This window comes from Symphalangus syndactylus, chromosome 16, assembly GCF_028878055.3.
Source record: "Symphalangus syndactylus isolate Jambi chromosome 16, NHGRI_mSymSyn1-v2.1_pri, whole genome shotgun sequence".
NCBI lineage: Eukaryota > Metazoa > Chordata > Mammalia > Primates > Hylobatidae > Symphalangus > Symphalangus syndactylus.
Window position 1 is genome coordinate 20,752,763 of NC_072438.2, and position 17,491 is coordinate 20,770,253.

A 17,491-nucleotide genomic window follows, 5' to 3' on the forward strand; every position below is an offset into this window, starting at 1 on the left:
AAGATGGCTCTCAACAAGCCAAGGAGAGTGGCTTAGAACAGATCTTTCCTTCACAGCCTTCAGAAAAAAACAACTCATCTTGATCTTGAACTTCTAGCTTCCAAAAGTGTGAGAAAATAAATTCCTGTTGTTTACGACATCCAGTCTATGATACTTTGTTATGAAAGCCCTGCAAACTAAGATAAGTGTATAATGTTTATGATAACAGTATGCAGAATCAAATAAGTCACTTTTTATGTACCAGGTAACAAAAACATTTCATATTACTGTTGTATTCAGGAAGTATTCTGTTGACATTCCAAGACAAATTAATCACAATTTCTGGTGTTTTTTTGTTTCTTTGCAAATTCTGCATTTTTATAGGAGTGCTGAAACTTTATACTTAGAGCAGCCCATATACAAGTATTTGGTAAACAGGAACTGAACCCTTCTTTGAGGTTTGCAAACTGAATCTCTATGGAATCAATGTGCCTACCACTTGTGAGAGCATCAGGAAGGTATTTGTCCTCTTTGAACCTTAATTTTTTATCTATAAAAAGGAGAATTGGCAAGAATAATCTCTAAGGCAATGACTTATGGTTCCAAGAGCACTGGACTTGGGGCAAAGACAAAAAAAAATCTGCATTCAAGTCCTAACTTTGTCACTCACTGTTTAGCTATGTAATATTAGGGAGATCCCTTTGCTCCTCTGAGCTTTTGCTTCCTCTATTATAAAAATGCGGCTTATAATACTGAAATCACAGTGTGCCTATGAGAACGTGGTGAGACAATAAATGTAAAAATACCTCGCACATTGAAGAATCCAAAGCAAAGTTGGTCGTATTTTCATTTTAGCTTCAAAGTACCATGCCTGAAAGCACTTTGGAGCAGAGAGTATATCAAAATTTAATTTGAACTAATTTCTAACGGGCAGGCAAGATCGCTCAAAGAGTGTTTTTGTTCTTCCCACTTGCTCAGATATGTACATGTAGAAAAATCACCTCAGTCATCTTGCATTTTTATTTCTTACGAAGATATTTTAACAAGCAAGAATGATGTCTTATGGACATTACCACAACATGCCAAAAATGATGTCATTTGGTGTTGAAATCACTCATCTCCTCAAATATCATTCCTGCTGGCTAGGATGTCTTGGATATGTCAGAAGTGATTTTCCTTAGTCCAACTTGTTGTAACAAGTTTTTCCTAATTTTTGACCATTAACCATCCACCCTTAAGAAGAAGTTTTGCATGTTGCTTTGTCTGGTTCTTATATAAATTTAAAAACCATCCTCAAATTATCAGCTGCTAGATGTGAAGTCAGATGTCTTCAATTTCAGATGAACCAGATAGAAGGTGTTACAGATTTTCAGTAAAGTGATAAAATTCAAGTGGATACTCAATCCTCACAGGCAAGCACTTGGGCCTGTCTGGTGGTTTTAAAGAGTGTACCTGCAGAGACCACAGTTCTCCAGAACAGACTGATCAGGGGAGCAGAGATGGAAATGGAGTTAAGTTAGCAATTCAGGAAGAATCAGAAGGTATTGATCAATCCATCCATTCACTCAACAGATACTATACATCTGTCAGATGCCCATCACTGTGCTCCTAAGAGAGGGAGAAAGTCACTTAGCTCTTCTCCTTTGGTCAAATTCAATAAACATGTTAATGGCCTAGTGTGTAATCTGCTAGAAATAAAGATGAATATAGCAGGAGTTCTTTCCTTCAAAAATATATGAAGTGCATACAAAAGTCAGTTATTATACATACAAGGGTAATAGAAATATAGATGTCAATCACTACTTTATTAATAGTGAAATCAGCAACTGATAACCCATTACAGAGCTCTGCTGAAAATTCTTTAGGCACCTGAGGCTGAAGCTCAAGGCTGAAGCCAAACCTCTGCTCACCTAGCCCCCATCATAGCTAACCCTTGGGATCTTACTTTGGCCTATAGCAAGGGGAGAAGAATTATTGGAAGGTCCAGAGTCCATTCACTCTGCCACTTCTCCATTTCAGAGAAGCAGAGACAGAGAGTAAGATAGAGTGGCAGAGAACGTTGAGATGTATTAGAGGAAGTCTAAAAGAGTTTTTGCTAATTTAACCACTCAGATTAAGAATTTCTTCTCCCTCATCTGAGAATTAAAGAATAGCACCAGTGATAAGAAATTGAGAATTTTTCTTACTTAGGTTATTAGAGGAAAGGGAAATTAGACCCAAAATAATGAGTTAGGAAACTATTATACTTGGCCACTTTAAGGGCTTCCAAACTATGCTTTTGCTTTAAATGATGGAAATACATCTGATAGGGAGAACATGAGAAAAAACTCAAAACCATGGACTCTCCGAACAAAAAGAGAGCCTCAAAAAGATGCCATAGTTTTGAAGTCTTGTCAGCTGAGGCAATGACTATTAATTTACTCAGCAAACATTTTTAAACATCTTCTATACACATTCACCACACTAGCCTTGTTAATTTATAGAAACAGACATAATTCCTGACTTCAAAAAACATCCATTTCCATGCCGAGCTATATCCATACACATGGAATGCAACATGCTAATTGCTGTAATGAATGGGACCAGGCAAATGTAGAAGAAGCACATTGCTCCACCATGTGAAGAGACTCCAGTAAAAGAGAACATGTGAGCCAGCTCTTTGAAGCAGGAGAAAGGACTGACTGAGCAAGTTGACTAAGTGGAGGGAGAAACGCTGACTTGACAAAGGAAAGGAAGCATGGCAAAACCCATTGTGTCTGGAAAACCTGTTATTTATGTGTCTATTGAGCTCCCAGCATGCATACAATGCAAAAGTGAATAATAGAGCAAAGTCTCTGCTGTCATGAAGATTTCATGTGGCTGTGGAGGAGGGGCAGCATAGATAATAAACAAACAAATGATAGAGGTATTTTTAGAAACCAAATATGCAATGTAAAAAATAAAATGAGCTAGACGGTATAGTTCCAGAAGAACTATTTTATTTGGGAGATGGGAGCATCATCATGGAACATGTCTTTTGGCCATGACAGCCAAACCCAAAAGTTAAGAAGGATTCTTAACATGTGAAGACAAGGGGCTTGAACACTGACCAAAGGGAGCAGTGAGAGAAAACATTCAGAGACTGGAACTGACCTGGAAGACTCAAGACATAGGTCGAAGGCCCACATGGGTAGAGATTGTGAGTGGGGGATTAGGTGGAAAGAGAGATGATCAAAGAGAGGAGAAGTGGCCAGGTCATGTAAATCCTACAAATGTTTGACACAGTAGAGGCACAGAGTGGAGAAACTACAGTAGTAGCCAGCAAGGCAGATTATAAAGGGCCAACATGCTTCACTGTGAAATTTGGACTTTCTCCTGTGTGATAGTGATGTTTATGTGTGAACTGGGCCACAGGGTGCCCATATATCTAAAACACTATTTCTGGGTGTTATTGAGGATGTTTTCAAGAAGAGATTAGCATTTTATTTGGTGGACAGAGTAAAGCAGATGGCCCAACTAGAGTGGGCAGAATCTGATTTAGTAAGGACACAGATAGAATGAAAAGTCAGAGAAAGGTTACATTTGTTCTGCCTCTGCCTGATAGCTTGAGCTAAGACATTGATCTTTTCCTGCTTTTGACATTCCCTGGTTCATGGGCCTAACTCAGACTAGAACCTTCACCATTGGCTTTCCAGCTCTCAGGCCTTTGAATTGCACCACTAGTATCCCTGGATCTCCAGCTTGTACATGGCAGAATAGAAGACTTCTCAACCTCCATATTTGTGTGAGCTAATACCTTATAATAAATCTAGATAGATATATAGATAGATAGATAGATAGATAGATAGATAGATAGATAGAGAGAGAGATAGACAGAGAGAGAGAGAGATAGATAGCTATCTCCTATTGCTTACATTTCTCTAAAAAATCCTGACTAATACCACCTGGAAAATTGTAATGTTGTTCCCCTCACTGTAACTGGATACTGATATAAAGGAGCCAGATTGTGAAAAAGCTCTAAATTTAGTTTTGTTAGCCAGTTGAGTGGATGAAACTCTGTGACCCAGATAGTATCCAGCCTCTCAATATCTTAAAAATAGCCTATAAGGGATGTTTGCAACATATAAAATTTAGGATTAAGCATCAATAAATTGTCTATGTGAGCCTGAAATCCAAACCCAACAGTCATCCAGAAAGAGGCAAATTCACAAGTTTTGTTTTTTTTTTCTTTCTTTCTTTTCACAAGCCCCCTGGATACAGAATGTCCACTGTGAGCTAACCAGGAGAAAGAAATCTGGCTTTACAGTGCATGTAATCTGGCAAGCAAGGAAAGAAACATTTAGGCTGTTATTCAAACAAGTTTCATTCCAATTACTACTTTCCTCTCTGTCAGAATCAATTATTCTCAATGTTGACATGTCCATTGCTTGTAGAGGTGATTGGAAGATCTGCTTCCATATTTTTCTCCTGGTGTTTTCTCTTTTCTTCAGCTGTTTTTGGTTGTGGGTTGCTCTATAGCGTTGTTATTGATTTTCCCACTGCAGCCAGCACCACAGAGTTGTTTTTACATGGCCATAAAATAAAACGAATGTACACAGGAAAAGGAGCTTTGCTCCAAGTCAAGTACAGGACAGCTTAGCTTAACATGCACTCAATTTCACAGGCAGAGACCTGTTTGAGGGACCTGTTTACTCTCATTGCTTACAGACACAGTGACCATTTGCTTTGTGACATCCCCACACCTACAGTGGGCCCCAGCCAGACAAGGACTGACAAGCCAGCTCATTTTTGCCTTGTGACAGTGGGAGAAACACTGATCTCCCAATGACTTTGATGGGCTAATTGCAGCAGCACACTGAATTAATCACACTACACCACCGCTGGGCGCCTGTCAGCACCTCCATGACGCTATCAACTGGGGCTGTTGAGTCTACATGAAATAGAGAAAAAGGAAGTGAAAAGAAGGCACTTAAGTATTTCCTAATATGTGGCTATTAGGCTGAATTTAACCACTGGTCAAGCAATCAGGTCGGATCACTTTTTACTCTGTCATCTTGAATTGTCTTGTGTTATTCTCTGCTTGTCTTCTGAAAGCCAAGCATGAGTTTCAGAACGATGGTGAGCATGATTAAACTTTAAAAAAATTTATTCAGCTGCACTTGAGAAACATTTCTGAAAATTATATTATTTCCTGTCAATGCCCTAGGGAATTCAAGAAATATAAGTTAAAACTCAGTAGGGTGTTAGGCGGAGAGATGTGGAAGAGTCAAGGGCACCCATGCTTTGTTTTTATGTTAGAGCCAAATAGAATTTATTTCTATCCTCTGCTTATTTCCTGATTTTTATGGCATTCAAGACTTTTCTCATAGAGTTATTAAATAATAGAATTTCTTTTTACTACCAGTCCAACATTTACATGTTCAGATTATATCCATTAAAAATAGCACTGTTCTTCAAAGTTAAACACCCCTGCTAGCATTTCTCTTTGATATATTCCAATAAGAATCATTTATTCCTAAATTTTTTAAACACTCAAGACCTGGAATTATACTGTGTTCTCTTGATGATTTATCTCCAGCACATAATAAGTGCTCAATAAGTACCTGTTTAAATAAATGTTGAATTATAAATTCTTGAGATACAACCCAACACACGTCCTAGCAGCAGATCATAAAAGACTGTATGTATCATTGTTATTCGGTATACACACAACTTTGGTTCCCGTTTGATTCAATTCAACAAATATGAGTCATGCAGTTGAGAAATAAAACATCAAAGATTATTATAAATGTCTGGATGACCAAGACAATGGTATTGTGATTCACGTACTTGTAAATTCACTAGGGTTGACTGGATGGCTTCTTTATGTAACATGCGACTTTGTCTGAGAGCACATAAAAAATTTGTATGATAGATGCCATATCAGCAACTTCCCTAATTGTTTTGCTAAAAGAAAATATAAACCTCTCTCCAAAATGGAGAGGAAAAAGAAATTAGTTCTAACTGAGGAACTGGGGTCAACTCCACCTAGCACACATAAGCCGCATCTTCAAGAGTAACTCACCAAGCAGAGTAGTGAAGGAGTAGTGTTCCCAACAGAGGGATTAGAAAGGTGAAGGGATAGTTAGCTCTCCCTTAATGTTGTCTTTGCTTTTCAGTTCCAATATCACGCTTCCCAAACTTGACACTTTCCTGTGCTTATTTAAGATCCCATAAGCTTTTGGTAGAGATGATGCTGCTAGCTTTAATATTTGCATCCCTCATGATAGAAACAGATGTCTCAACCACATAGCCAGGATAAATCCAAGCCCCCCTGCCAGCCTAGGAAGAATCATAGCACACGTAGGTGTTCAGGAGCCAAGTTCCTTTATGTTCTATCAATGCTTTTTTCACTTCCCCACTATTTCTAGCACCAAGATGATCAATCTGAAGCCTTCATTCCTACAAACATTTCTAGCAGCTCACAATAGTAGTTTATAAGATACTTGGATATGACACTAAAAGGGTGGTTGGTGATCAGATTACCAGGCTGTGCCATCAATACCATAGCTTTCCAAACTACTCAAATACTAGACACACAAAAATACATATTTCCTTTTGTTTCCATGTGACAATGCCTCTTCAGCCTTACTAGTTTCTGAGCCTCTGGGTATTGGCTTCCAGAATCACTGTAATTCTAATCCCATGCCCTACTTCTTAGCATCTTACTTTCAGATACTCAGGAATTAATGAGGATTTACTACACAATCCACCCATTTCTTGTAAAACTGGCATAACTAACCAATTAATCAACATAGTTATTCAACAAATATTTATTGAGTGAGAGCTACATGCCAGGTCTGCTCAAAGGCAGGGATGCAAAGAGCAACAAAACAGAATTAGTCCCTGGTGTTTCACAGCTTATAGCACAATGGTCTTCTACATCTTACTGAGTAAAGTTTTCTTGAATATCTTCTGTTTTAATATTGGTTTAATTGATTTATCCCAGTTCTGAAGGCTGCGAAATACAAAATCAATGTGCCTGCAAATTCAAAATGTTGGGAGGGCCCTCCTCATTTTGCAAAGATGGTTGCCTTCTTGCTGTATCCTCACGTGGCTGAGAGAGATGGCATCTCTCTTATGCCTCCTCTTACAAGGGCATTAATCCCATTTATGAGAGTTCTACCATCATGATCTGATTAGTTTGCTCCAAAGGACTCACCTCCAAATACCATCACAATGGAGATTAGGACTTTAACATATGAATTTGAGAGGGACACAAACATTTAATCCATAGCATTCTGTCCCAGGTCCACCCAACATTTATCTTCTTCTTACATGCAAAATACATACATTCAATCTCAACAGCTCCAAGAGTCTTAACTCATTTTAGCATCAATTCTGGTCTGAAGTCCACAGTCTCATGTAACTATCATCTAAATCAGATAAAGGTGACACTTGGGGTTTGATTCACCCTGAGACAAAATTCCTCTCCATTTGTGAACCTATAAAACCAAACCAGTTATGTGTTTCCAGAACACAATGGCAGGACAAGTGTAGGATATACATCCCCATTTCAAAAATGATAAATAGGAAAGAAAGATAAATAGGAAAGAGGTCGCAAGCTAGTTCAAAACCTAGCAAGGCAAATATTGTATTTTAAGGCTGAAGAACAATATTTCTTGGCTCTATTTTCTGCCTTTCAGACCCACTGTGGCAGAGGTTCTGCTCTACATCTCTGGAGGTAGGGGTCTTGTCCCCAGGGCTTTGCCCAGTGAGGGATGGCTTGTCCCACACTCATGACTCTGGGTGGCCTCACCCCAAGGCTTTTTGTGGAGGCTGCCTGGCCTGCCAAAATCAAGACAATGGTTTTCTCTTTTGAAATCAAGGAGGTAACACTGATGATTTATTAATCACCTTTGATGGCTGTTTGTCTTTTGTCTTGAAGAACAGTGCACATTCACAGTCAAATAACTCTAATAGTCCCTTCCTGTAAAAATCTAAGAAGTTTGATTCTCTTCCTCAATCCTGTCTCATCTCAGTTCTCTTTCATTTAAACTGGCAGTGTTCTGCTCGGGTGACTGACTAGCGCTTTGATTCACACCCACACAATCTCCTTATCAAATGGTTGACCCACCATGTCCTTGGTGTTCTCTTCCAAACTACTTTTTCATTTTTGTAGAATATGGACAAGCTAAGAAGTTTCTAAATCTTTCAGTTTTGGAATATTTTTGTGTAACAATTTTGTCTACAATTTATTTTTCTCTTCTCTCATTTTACTATGAGCAATCACAAGGGCCCAAGCAGCTCCTTCAACACTACCCTTGAAAAGCTCCTCAGCTAAATGTCCAGTTTCATCGCTTACAACTTCTACCTTCCACTAAACACTAGAACATAAACATAATTCAGCCGATTTCTTTACCACTTTACATCAAGGATCACCTTTTCTCTATTGTCCAGTAATTCATTCTGCATTTCCACCTAACACCTCATCAAAATGGCCCTTACTATCCATATTTCTGCCAACATTCTAGACATGGTTATTTACGTGTAACTTTCTCTATAGCTTTCCTCTTTCTTTTCTGAGCCCTCACTCAAGTTGCTTTTAAAAGTCTCTTCATGACAATGTCAGCTTTTATAGCATGCAATTCAAGACTCTACCCTTTACCTAGTTCCTAAGCTACTTCTACATTTTAAAATATTTGTTATAGTAGCACCTCTACTCTCAGTACCAATTATTGTCTTAGTCTGCTTATGCTGCTATTACAAATAGCATAAACTGATGGCTTAAGCAACATTTATTTCTCACAGTTCTGGAGGCTGAGAAGTGCAAGTTCAAGGTGCCAGCAGATTAAATGCCTGGTGAAGGTTATCTTTCTGGTTTTAAAACAGTTTTCTTCACGCTGTATCTTCACATGGCTGAGAGAGATGATCTCTGTCGTGTTTCTTCTTATAAGTGTACTGATCCCATTCATAAAGGGTTCACTCTCATGATCTAATTATTTTCAGTGTCCTCACCTTCAAATACTTTGGAGATTAGGACTTCAACATATAAATTTTGGGGTGATAACAACATTCTGTTCATAGCAAAAGGTATAAGAAGGATTGACTGATGTCCACAGTTTACTTAAGGTTCATTGTTCTCCAAAAAGTTTATTCCTGTACACATACAAGTACATAAATATACATAAGTATAAATATGTACATATACATTTTTCCGTTTATTTTTGCTAAATGTCTTTTTTTTTTTTTTTTTTTTTTTGAGATACACTCTTGCTCTGTCACCCAGGCTGGAGTGTAGTGGCATGATCCTGGCTCACTGCAACCTCCGCCCCCTGGGTTCAAGCAATTCTCCTGCCTCACCCTCCATAGTAGCTGGGATTACAAGCATGTGCTACCAGGGCCAGCTAATTTTTATGTTTTTAGTAGAGATGGGATTTTGCCATGCTGGCCAGGCTGGTCTCAAACTCCCGACCTCAAGTGATCTGCCTGCCTCAGCCTTCTAAAGTGCTGGGATTACAGGCATGAGCCACTGCACCCAGCCAATTTTTGCTAAATGTCTTGGTTGACATTATGAGCTTTGATAGTGTTGGCAAACTTGGAGACTTATGAAAAATTGAGTATTTTTCCCACATAAATATCAAAATTTTTCTATATTAAATAAGCTATTTTCTGAAACTCTTACGAGATTTTTTTGTACATTAATGAGTTGACTTTACTTGAACTAGCCATCAGAATTATAATGGCAGTCTCCTAAATTTAATATTTTTAAATTATTTCAAAAGAATATGACTCACAACAACTCAAGGAAGGAATAAGTGGAAATCTTTTCTTATAGGCTTATATGTTGTATACATCAAAAAAATAAAGTCACTTAAAGAGAAAATGATGGGGAGTCTTTTGAGGCAGTGATATTAACTGTCTTTTTCACATCTATAGCCCTCCATCTAGTACTTTAAGTACTTAAATTTACCAATTAATTAATTGTGAAAGATATATAATTCCTTGTTATTAAAGCTGCTGTTACATTTTTAGTCTCCAAACTTACAAGCATGTGCTGTGTGCACAAAGACACATGAATAGTTTCAACAATAGGTACAAGCAAACCTTGCATGAATACCATTATTTAAAGATTTTGAATTTCTTTAAATATAAGAATCATTATCATTATAAAAATAAAAACTTTATTTGATGTTCTTAAAATTATTGTATGTCTTTGAATTGTTTATGAGTTTCATAGAAAAGAAGGGGAATGGGGCTTCGTAATTCTTTGGTGCTCATAGTCCCTGAAGTTCTTATTTTGGCTGTCTCTCCACATTTTTTTCTGCATGAGCTCCTGCTACTTTCATCCTTTGAATTGGAGTTTTTAGACGTTTTTTGCTGTCAAAACATCTAATTTGTACATTTGCAATGCCTACTAAGAGAAGCTCTCACAACCTGAAAAATCTCTGCACTAGCACAATGATTAGCCACCTCTGAAATACCCACTGAGAAACCCAGAAGCTATATATAGTCTTGTCCCAAGTAAAAGGCGGACCTCCAAGCCAGTGGTGTTTATTTTTCCTTTAATCAACTAGTGAAGCAGCGCAGACATACATAAATGCCAAGGGTCTTCTCCCAAAGCAGCAGCAAAATGAGGTTAGAGATGCTGGGGGGATCCCCTGGTGAGTCCTGGCAAAGTTTGAGACAGTCCTGGGCTTTCTCATGTCTGAGCTCAACACTCAACAGCTCACCACAAGGCCGTCCCAGTGAACTCTGTCCCATTGATATTGGACATTACAGGAAAAGATAACAATCAGTCTTACAGGCCTCTGTGGCCTGGGAAGGATGGACAAGGGTATAAGCTGCTGGCTACCTAAGGTTGCAAGGACAATGAACAGGCTGGTATCACCCCTGCTCTTTGGTGGTTTCAGGACAGACTCACAGAATCAGAGAATCCAAAGGGTGGAATGCAATGAACCATCTCTATGTTCCTTTTCTCTGTTGGTTTTCTGCCAAAATGACCCCTGTGATGGAACCTTACCAATTTCTAAGGCTGCTACTTTACTTCTTTAGTAATTTTAACTGCTAGGCATATCTACTTAAATATAATCCAAACTAACCTTGCATTGCTCATTATTTTGTCCTGTAATGGTAAAGAGATGAGAGCTAGTTTCCATAAGAAGTTACCAACTATTTGAAGGCAGCCATAATCCCTCTTCTCTCTGGGCCAAATGACTACATTCCTCACCCTGCTGCAGCCTGGTTTCCGCCCTCACTAAAAGTGCTCAAATTGCCACCCTTACCCCACTGAACTCCTCAGATGCATCCAGCAGGCATAATTCATTCCTCCTTCGATGTCTCCCTGGACAAGGCTTTCCCAGTTCTCCACCTATCAGAGAACCTGTTCTCGGTAAGCCTTCCTCACCGGCTTTTCTGCTTTCATCACTTCTTAAGCTAAGGTGCTAGCCTTAGCCCTCTTCTCTTCTCAGCAATAAAGAAGCCACCTCAGTGACTACATCCATACCCAGACCTCAACTCTCATCTAAATGTTAATAATACCCAAACTTTATTTCCTGTTTGAAAGTCACATGACCATATCCAACTTCATCACAAACACTCCACAGGGGCCTCAAGCTTAATATAATTACAAATTAAAATAATTATCTTTCCCATAAAATGAGTTCTTTCTCATCTGTATTATTTTCCGCCTCCTCTGTCTTCTCCAACTTAAATGGCTCTACTGTCTATCTCTTCAATGTCACAGTGAAAAAGAAAAAAGGAGAAGTTATCCTTAACCTATGTAGTTTATCAATAAAATGCTAGCCAATAAAGAAGCAAAGGTGGACATTAAAACCAAAATTCCTGATTCCAAGCCAAATGGCTTTTCTTCGTACATTTTCTGGTATTTTTTGGTATATTCATCTTTGTATATTTACTCAAGTAAACAGAGGCAAATACAACTTTTCAAGGACTTTCAGATAAAATTGATTATATGTGACCAGATTCATTTCAGGAACCTATAAAATGTATACTATTTTTCATTCTATTCCAGTTCACATCATCTTCATATAAATGTAGAGCTTTGCTACATACTACAATTGGATGTGAAGTCTATTTTTGTCAATGAAGCAATGAGGCAAAGTTCACAGCTGAGGACAGGCACACTTTGCCAACAGTTAGCTTAAACAAGAAGAACTTTGACACCCATAGTAAGGGGGAAACCTTTTCATGAATTGCTGCTTTATTGAAACCTTGCCTAGCAGATGCAGTTTAAGTGGAAAGGGAATTTCTGCTGCTGTTTATAGGACTGTGGGGGTCAGAGGCCAACCAGGGCCTTCTGAAAATGGACTGGAAGAGCTTGCCTCTTCTAAGATAGCCCCCATATTTTCACTTATGACAAATATTTGGAAATTAAATAATTATGTTGAGGAAGGCATGATGCCTTTTACAGCCTGAAATCTTGAGGGTTGCCATGGCTGTGAACTTCAGAGTTTCCACAGCATTTCTAAATATTTGCAGAGAACCATTTCCTGTTTCAAGAATGACAAAGGTCTAACTTGAAGAGTGAACATTTTAGTGCTGGTCAATTATTTCAGAAGAGTTGTACTTTGTTAAAATCCACACTCAAATATGCTACAACAACATTTCGGGCTTGAGAAAGTTTTCTCTATCTAGGAAGTTCAAAATAAAGCCTGAATGCTCCATCTTTAGAGCTTTCAGCAAGGGTAAGATAGCATAGTGGAACTATTACATAGGATGCCATTCTCTGCAAGCAAGTGGTGGAAATTAGACATAAAATCCTCTATTCAGGAGAATACAACCTGGCATTATCCTAAAATGTGCATGATTAGGTGAATGCATTCAGATAGAATAACATTTCCTCCTCAATTCAGCCTCTTAACCTTCAGCCACCTCTAAAATGATTTCATTATTCAGATTTATAAAATTTAACTTATATTTGCCTCCTTTAGCTGCCAAAAATTTTCAAACTGTTGCTAGGATCCACTAGATATTCTGGGGCCTAACTGTTGAGTTTCTCACCATGGCATGAAATACCAGATACATTCACTCTGCAGACAGGAAACAATAGTTACCATTTATTCGATGCCTTCCATGTGTCATATTCTATATAAAGCTCTTTGCAGATATCATCTCTTTAATTTTCATAAGACCTCTGTGAGTCAGAAATTATTTTAAATTTGTGCATACTCTGCTAGAGCCCCAAAAGGATACAAGACTAAGAAGATGCACTTAAATATCTTCTTTGAAGAAGTATTTTAAAACTAAGAACCGTTAGATAGATTTTTGTCAAAAGCATACAGCCAAGGAGTAGCAGGGTTGGAAATTTTACTCAAATAGATCCAACTCCAAAGGTCAGACTATATCCCTCACACCATCAGTAGGAACTGCAGCCAGCAGAAGAGTGACCAGGGACCCATAGGAGAAGTGAGCGTGGGAGCATAGATCATGAATGGGGAGAAGCAACTGCTGGCTGAAAAACCCAGAACCAGGAGACAGAAAAACCTTTTGCTTGTATATAATTGATGTAGTGCCTCCCAGTGGGAGTACTATTAGCATTTTGGATGAAACAATCCTTCACTGGAGGACAAGACTGCACTCACATTGAGGAATGTTGCTTAATGCTTTCCCCGAACACTTAATGCCAGCATCATCCCTCATCACTGATAAAAACAAAAAACACCTAACATATTACCAAATGTCCTTAATGAGGTAGGGCTGCTTAGAGGAAGTGGAATTATAATCCTAAGCATTATAGATAGTATTGCTTTCCTCTTACAGATGAGGGAACTCCAAGTTCAAGTGTAAGCCTTTGGAATGGAATCTATCAGTGAATAATATTAAATGTCAGGCCCTTTCCCCAATGACACCATCATCCTAAGTGCCTTGACATTTCTCTTCTTGCCAAGATAATAATCTCTTTTACACAAAGCTCATTGTGTAGACGCATGCACAGATCCCTAGCTTTCTAGAGCAGAACTTGGGTCTTCTACATACTGCAGTGTGTTCTTCTCATTATAGGATTGCCAATAATCAATTACTTAATTTTCAATTTAATTAAGGACAAGATCCTAATTAAAAGCAACCCAACACAGGTTCATTTCTATTTGGGAATTTTAACAGGAAAACTGCATGGAATATGTGGTAATCTGGGCATATTAAAGGACACTTTTTACTCAGGAGGGGATGACAGATTGAAGAAGCATTGTGATGGTGAACAAAAGAAAGTCTTTGACATGGAAAAGACTTACGAAGTGATCATGCTTAGCTGGGCCAAATGGCTTGTGTTATTTCCAGGTGGAAGTATATTGCAGGGTTTCTGTAGCACCCTGGAGGTACAACTGGGAAGCAACTGGAGCAATTTGGAACATCTGTCTCTAATCAGCATGGCCCTGCCCTTATCCATTTCCGTTCTTGTCCAGGAATGGTAGAACATGACCACGTCCCAGCTCCAAAGCCTCCACTATAGCACATGTTTCTAATGAGTACTTAAGAAAGCATGAGCTCCCAGCAAACACATCACAAAGACATGAAGTAAAAGGTAGACTCCTCAGAGTGAGCTAGATTTTATTAAAGCAAGGAGGGGAGTGCTTGCACCCTCTCTAGCACATTTAGTGCACACTCCAAACCATCTCGTTCCCCACTCAACTTTAACTCAGCCCCTTATTACCAGCCAGACTCCCATCTCTAGTGTTCTTTATTTATCCTTTCTCTTATGCAGTCCTCCTTCTTTTCCCTCTTTGCTGGCTAGTCTATGTTCTCCCACCACCATGACCCCAAATGCATGCTTTGCCCTTATCTGCCCCACTTTTGCCCTAGAAGCAAACTCCTATGAATGGCAGCTTCCAGGCTCCCTGCCCTCTAATTTGCAGGTGAGTACAGCCATTGAAAGATCCAAGCAGGAAATCATGGGTTGAGTAGACAGAATGGAGGGGGGCCTTATTCTCCCCTGCTTCCTCCCTGGCTCTCTGCTGTGGTCCAGGCAGTGGCTCTATACCTCTGTTCCCTTAGGCATTTCTTCCTCTATGATTCAGGCTCACACCGGGCTCTTTCACAGTTTCCTGTCCTTGCCACTTCAGACTCAGGAATAGTAATGGCTGTCAATCGTTGCTAGTCTCAGGATGCCTTCACTTTTCTAGCTGGTTTCCTTAACCCTGCCTACACATGGCTAAATGGTCTTCCATCATTAAAAATCTCTAAGTTGAACTATCTGAGTCAAATTTGCTTTTCTGTCCAGACTCTGACCAACATATCCTCCCGCCTATTGCTGTCTATGGTGCCTTGGAACTACCTGTCTATAATCAGCAAATTCTACTTGATCCTTGGTCTCCTCCCAGAACATTTACTCTACCGTCTTATCTGAAAATCTACCTGACTCCGACTTCTGAGTTCATTTCTCCTACAGTGTTTTCAAGTGAACCATCTTTTATCTCACATCTCATGTGGCTTAGGAGAGGGCTGGCTTGTCATTACAGCTTCTATGTCATTTTCCACCTCACACACACCAAAAGCAAAGGAACTCCCATTGCTTATAAGGACAGGCCATTCTGTTTTATCTCCATCATTGCCAATTAGTTGCTGTCATCTACTGACCTCCAAGTCAACTTCCCTGATTTGTTAAAGCCTTTAGCTGTGAATTTAATTATCTTGTTCTCATTGCCACTGACATCAGTCTTAATTCATTCATCCCACAAAAATTCATTGAGTACCTGTTGATAGACCATGTTCCAGTTGCTAGGGATACAGTGTTGAACAAGACAAAAAAAGGAAACATTTCTACTTTCACACACTTGTGTGTATGTGGGAGAGGACCTTTGTGTCTTAGCCTAAACAAGGTCAGGCTGACTATGTGCAGGGCTCCCCCTGGAGTTGTACAACACAGTGGCCCTGTTTACCTCTCCATTACTCACTTTCCTAATCTCCAATGACTTTTCTTTTCACTTGACTTTACATATTCACTCCCATGGGTCATAAGCACAGTGTTGTCACCAGGACCTGCACTTAATTCAGAATCTTTCATTTAAAGACTGAATTTTCTGATCCCCATTTCCATTCTTGGGTGTCCTTGCTCTAGTGACCCTCCTGTCAGTTCTTTACCCTCACTAGACCTCCAAACTATTGAACTCACTACTTTCTCACTGTCCCTTAGGTTTCTTCTGTCCTTAGGACAGATGAGAGAGCTGAACCCAAGACTCAGCATTAAGCCAGAGATTCACAGGGGAGTTGAAGAGGCCCCAGGTCATTGGTGCTGATTACAAGACTTTCTGCCTTTGTCTGCCAGGCAGCCTAGGGGTTACAGTGCTTTGTGATGTTGTGAATCTCTTGTTCAACACTTGGCAACTCCATTGCCTACGTAACTAATGCTCTGCAATAATATCCTCTGCTTAAATACTTGAAATCAGTTTTGTATTTTTCATTAGATCTTGACTGGAACAGAAATGCCCAATAAGATTGAAAAGATGTCCAACTTCAATAGTATCAGAAGGAAATAAAAATGAAGACCATACAGCAACCAAATTGCCAAAAAGTAAATAATAGTTCACACAGCTACAGAATTAAGAAACCTTTATACTCTTCTACTGGGAGTGTAAATTAAAATAACAAGTTTAGTTTGAAAAATTATTTAGCATTATTTTACATTTGTGGACATTTGCATAAGCAGCAGGTATAAATCATATTACTAAGAGAAACTCTTGCCCTTAAGCAACAAAGTCTTTTACAATAATTAGCATATTTTTTAAAGTTGATAACAAAATATAAAGAAAGGAGATAATCCTAATGACCATAATGAGCATTACTAATAATAAACATGGCAAATTATATATATATATAATATATATTCTCTAAAATATTATAAGACAGTGAAAATGGCTGAAATATAATTCCTTGCACAAAACATAGTTTATTCTCAGAAATATAATCTAAAGAAGTCACTGAAGAATATACAGAATATCCACCATTTATAAAAAGCTCAAAAATAAGTGACATTAGACAACATGTTGTTTATTTTATATATATATGTATATATATGGCATTAGATTATTTTATGAAAAAGGAAGAACAAGGATAAACACAGTGATTACCTGGTCTTGGTTACCATGGAGTTGAGTCAGGACAGGGACACACAGGTGCATGGAAAGGCTTTGTTAATGTACTAGACCTTGGATTAGTGCTTATTTAATTATTATGCATCATCAGACTATATATATATATACACACACACACGTATACACACATACATATATTCACATATACAAATCTTATAAATTTTATGTAAATTATACATACATATATATACATACACACACACACATATGTATCTATAAAATTTTTCTTATTTTTATACTACTAGTTCTCAGATTGCCCATTGGGAAGCATCAGCTCCCTAAGGTAGGTCTTTTTCATCTCAAATATCTCATAATTTCATAAAACTCCAATATTCTAAAGATGCATAATTCCATACCATAACTAGCCAGATTATTCCTAATCATGCTTTATCATTAGTTCACTTGCAAATCCCATGCCACCGAATATGAGAGATTACTGCTTCTTA